At 38.9% G+C, this 5,430-nt stretch overlaps 1 protein-coding gene across 1 annotated transcript in view; it reads left to right on the top strand.

Annotated features, from left to right (window-relative positions):
• Macrod2 (mono-ADP ribosylhydrolase 2) overlaps positions 1-5,430 on the top strand; it is a 1,849,434-nt gene that overhangs the window by 1,600,686 nt on the left and 243,318 nt on the right. The gene's annotated exons all lie outside the window — the stretch shown is intronic.

Genomic DNA, 5,430 nt, shown 5'->3' with positions numbered 1-5,430 from the left:
GGGGGAGGAGGAGGAGGAGAAAAAGAAGAAGAAGAAGAAGAAGAAGAAGAAGAAGAAGAAGAAGAAGAAGAAGAAGAAGAAGAAGAAGAAGGGAAAAAGAAGAGACATGAATATGGAAGGAGAACTAGCTGGCACAAGGAAGAGGATCAGAATTGATGGGAAGGGACAAGAGAGGATAAAAGAGAGTGAAGGGCTATGAATATTTTCAATATTTCATATATATCAAACCTATTTTAAAATCAGTGTTTAGAATATCTATTACCAAAGTCACAGGGTGGTATACCAACCTTCTTCCAGCATCATAAATCAAAAGAGGTGGTAAACACTATCCCCTAGTGATCTGTCAATTCTACCAGCAAAACCAAACTGACTAAGAAAAATTCCTAAAAATCTTATCCATATCCCTTTTTGGAACTGTTATGGAGCTACACATAAGGATACTGTGTAACAGCAGGGAATGGATTGCTCTGGAAAAACTAATTACAGTCTATCAACTGACAATAAGGGTTCATACCCTTAAAAACATCAAGGTTCTGTTGCATAGTGCAATGGTTTTCTAACCTCAATGAGCAGTAATCTCCTGAGGGTTAAAACTTCCAGGCCGCATGCACACCTGTGTGTGTGTGTGTGTGTGTGTGTGTGTGTGTGTGTGTGTGTGTGAATTTTTGTGTAGCAGACAAATTTGGGGATTTTTATAAAGTCCCCAACTGATGCCGATGTTGCTGGGTTGAAAGTATACTCTGAGAACATCTGTATAATGATGGATACTTTTCTATAATGGATCTGATAGCAAAATTTTTATTTACAGGTTATAGAAGTTATAGAAGACTTATCACTCATAGTGATAAGTCTTCATTTTTGGCATTTCACTATGGCATTAAAAAAGCCATAGATAATACATAAATTAGTATAAAATGACTCAATAAAACATTCATTTTAATAAAAACTGATGAGGATTGTCCTTAGTACTATCAATAATAGGAAATAATAGGAAGAAATGTTTGGCAATGCTCTAGTACTATGGTGTTGTAGTAATTATTTAAAACTGGCCTCTGGTTCATCCAACTATCTAAGCTGCAGCAGCTCTGCCTAGCCCAGCCACCATGTTTCTCAGCCTGAGGCCATGTGTGCGCTGCAGCTAGAACAGGCCCGCCAGAAACACCAGCCCTGCCACCCACTAGATACCAGCATGAGAGATGGCTCTGCCAATCTTCCATGCTGTCTCCACAAGGCAGGGCATTGCCCAAACCATTATGCCATCCATGTGGGCCCAGTAAGAGAATGAGACTCTAATTCTTATAGATTAATCAAAGGCTTATATGTTTGATAATGATTAATAACAAGATGCTCATATAAAGAGAGTTGTATCCCAATTAGCTAACCTATTTATAAGTTTATAAGTTGTTCCCCACAAGTGCTCTCCATACCTGTGTAGTTCTCCATCCTCCTACATCTCTGCCCTCTCTAGCTCCTCCTCTTCCTTTTTTCTCTTCCTCTCCTTACTCCTCCTCTTCCTCTTCCTCATCTAACTCCTCCCACCTTAGCTCCTCCTACACTATGGTACCCAACAAACCTTTCCTTTGAAATTGCGAGGAGCACATGATAATGAGTTTCCCCTGAGGAACAGTGTCTGGGGCTTCATTTTGGGAGACTCAGAACACATAGCTGACTTGAGTACTTAGAGGCTAAAAGTATCCGGAGATTCCTTTCTTCACTTTTGGCATTTTGGCCAGGATGACTAAAAGATCTGATCCATTAAGAATATGGACCAGAATACCATATGTTGTTCCTGCTTGTTGCTAGAATTCTCATAGTGTAAATTCAGTTATCAAAGTAGAATTTCCAAGAACCCTGAGGGAGGGGATACACTTTTTTTATTGGTCAAGCCATGAAACCCACAAGCATCATTAGTATCTCATCCTATAAACCCTCTAACCCACAAAATGAAAGAGAGAGTTAGACTTCCTTTTGGTGAAGGAATGGTAGCAGTTACAGAAGGGCATGCATGATGCTGGATGCTGATGTTTGTGGTCCTCCTGTAAGATACTTTTCTCCATTGGCAGATTGAAATCAGCGTCTACTACATACCTTTGAAAGATTCTTAAACCCCACCTCAAAGTCCTCTTTAAAGGCCTGTCTGTGCCCTATCATCAGAACACAGAATGTGGGCATAATCAAGTATCACGTAGGATCATTTCTGAGGAATTTAGCCTAGCCAATGCTGTCATTTTCTGTGTCCCCATTGCCTCTCAAGTCAATGAGGTCTTATTGATTTCCTGTTTGCAAGACGTTGGACAGCTCTGAAGGATGGAATGAAAACAAATTAACAAGGAAAGAAATCCCAAATGAGTGTTATCCATCACTCAACATCATCATTGAGTGAATGGCCTAGATTTCTTGTGTGTAAGTATAATGCCAAGAGTGGCAAAGTCTGACAACTGAGCACCTCCTCAAAGTGCTTATCAACTTGGGGAAATTTAAAGTAAAAAAAAATACTTTTAAAAATGATGAGTGTCCATAGAAAGATACATAAATTGTACCAAAGGGAACTTATTTTGATGGCTTTGAAGTGAGGCAAAGATTTCTCTCAAGTGGATAAGATGCAAAAGTCACCCCAGTACAAGGATTTCTTAAATTGAAGTTTGAAATACAAAATAAACATGAGTGGAAAGAAAGGAAAATTGTGTGGTATGCAGGAACTACTTAATATCTACTAATGCAGAGATGGGGGTCTATAGGATTTGAGGAAATGAGGAAATATATCCTTGTGTCAGAAGCAAAAATGTACTTGTGGAGAATGTAAGCTAGCATGGAAAGAGAGCAGTGATCACTAAGTTGAAGAGGCTTCCATAGAACATCTAGTCATTTGGCAATGTCCATAGACTGACACCTGGAACCATATCCATCCTCCTGTCCTGACTTCCTCTCTACTGCCTATCTCTTCAAGGGGCCATCTGTCCAGGTGAGTCCAACTTGTCTTTCTGATGACATTAGTCAGAACCAAGTATAGAATATTTAATAATACACATTCTATCTAGATCCATAACACTGAAATTTGACATAGGAATCCAAACAGCAAGGAAACTAAGCATTATTATTTCAAGATTAAAAATCCTATGACAAGTATGCTCCAAAGCATTTTTTACTAATTTTAAGTGCCGCCTCACAATATTTAAACTGTAACTTCTTAGAGTTAAGACGAAAGCAATTTTTGTTTGGAATATTTTATAATCCTCAAAATAAACTTCATTCTAGGTAGAATGTTTATATCTAATATCATACTACCACACTACAGTGTATTTGCTATTCTCTTCACCGTGTTTCACTTTGATGGTGTGGTCTTCAGTTGCATCACCTACTATAATCCATCAACATGTGGTCTAATCATAGACACATTGACGGTGCCATCTGATACAGGAGATTGGGGATTGCTAGACCACAGCCACATCTTTGGGTAGTGTTTAGTTTGCCAATAAAGGTCACAGTAACTTATTGTCACTGATACAAATTCTTCAGACCCCCCCACTGTGTGTGTGTATATGTGTGTGTGTCTCTGTGTGTATGTGTATAAAACCGTCATGCTTGCCTCATGTTGTTCGAAAAGTACCCCAATACCATTCCACTTAATAATAAAATATTCCACTTTTAGCCTATCAACCAATGACCTGTCTAGTTTCAAATATTGTCTGGTCCACTAAATGCTGACAGATTTTCATTGAGTGAGGCTTGAAAGTTCATTTCTCTATGAAATGTGAAGTGCTTCCAAAACACTGTTTTATTGCATGGTCTTTCAGATTTATTCTGGAGCATATGTGTTGTCAAAACATAGCCTAAGTGCGTTAAGAGAGTTTTTAAAAGTTTCCTATCAAGTTAAATGAGAACTTCAAGTCTCTTTTCCAAAATATCCTTGGGTGGGGGTAGGTGGTAAATCAATGCTCAGATCAGAACTAAAGTCATACTCTCACAGAATCACCTGAGCAGTATTCTTTTTCTACAGTGTTATCTTTTCTTTATTATTATTATTGTAAGAAGCTGGATATGTGTGTATGACATGTATTGAGCATTGACATTTGGGATGCAGTGCACTTTTAGAATTAAGGGCACAACAATCAGGAGTTGGAGTTCCCTTGGCGATTGCTCATCAGGTTTGAACTGTAAGCCCCTTTACCTGCTAATCTATCTTGCAACCCACCTGAACAACTTTATACACGTCTAATTTAGAGAGCTCCTCATTTCTTTTTTAGGCAAAAAATTTACTGAGTGCTTATTGAGCTTAATGCCTGTCTGAAATATAAGATGCAGACACTGTAGCAATGAAGCAGAATATTGTCTTTCATCCCTGCCACATTTACTTTGCTGTTGGCACTACTAATCCTAATATTACTATCAATGATTAATGATGCCCCTAATACTGTCTTATGCACTGCCGTTGCTGTTACATTGCTTAATACTTGCAAAAATCCTATTGTATTAGTTGCTTTTCTCATTCCTATGACAGAAAAAAAAAAGGGAAAGAGACAAAGGAAAAAAACATAACAAGATACAGCTTGATAGAGGGAGGGTTTATGTTGGCTTGCAGTTTGAGGTGATAAAGTCTGGAATGATGTTGAAAGCTAGGAAGCAGGTCATATTGCATTCCTAGTCAGTAAGGTCAGTCAGAGGTCAAAGGGGAAGTGGATCCAGAGTATAAAACTTTAAGACCTGCTCAGCCTGACTGACATCTTACAGCAAGGCTCTACCTCCTGAAGGTCTCACACCACCAATCAGCAACCAAGTGTCCAAATACACGAGCCTGTGTGTGAAATGGTTCTCATTCAAACCGCAATAGCTATGATGTATATTGTTATCTGTACTTTACATATTAAGAAGCTAAGGCTACCCAGATTAAGTTCTCTGTATTTGGATATATTATCAAAGTGTGTGATGGACACCACCTCTCTCTCTCTCTCTCTCTCTCTCTCTCTCTCTCTCTCTCTCTCTCAAACACACACACACACACACACACACACACACACACACACACACCTTCCCTTTAAAGCTTTTCTTAAAATGCATTTCTTATATAATGATGTGTCAAAATTGTATCACTAGACGGTAGTCAGATAATTAAATGGATCCTGTCCCTGGCTGATGCTGTATCCATTAAGTGGTTGAACTAAAACTAAAGAAAGTGGGTTTGTGCCAGGCGGTGGTGCCGCACGCCTTTAATCCCAGCCCTTAGGAGACAGAGGCAGGAGGATTTCTGAGTTTGAGGCCAGCCTGGTCTACAAAGTGAGTTCCAGGACAGCCAAGGCTACACAGAGAAACTCTGTCTTGAAAGCCAAAAAAAAAAAAGAAAGAAAGAAAGAAAGAAAGAAAGAAAGAAAGAAAGAAAGAAAGAAAGGGAAAGGAAAGGAAAGGAAAGGAAAGGAAAGGAAAGGAAAGGAAAGG

This window comes from Grammomys surdaster, unplaced genomic scaffold (genome assembly GCF_004785775.1).
Source record: "Grammomys surdaster isolate TR1022 unplaced genomic scaffold, NIH_TR_1.0 129, whole genome shotgun sequence".
Lineage (NCBI taxonomy): Eukaryota > Metazoa > Chordata > Mammalia > Rodentia > Muridae > Grammomys > Grammomys surdaster.
This window is presented reverse-complemented; position numbering and strand designations above follow the sequence as displayed.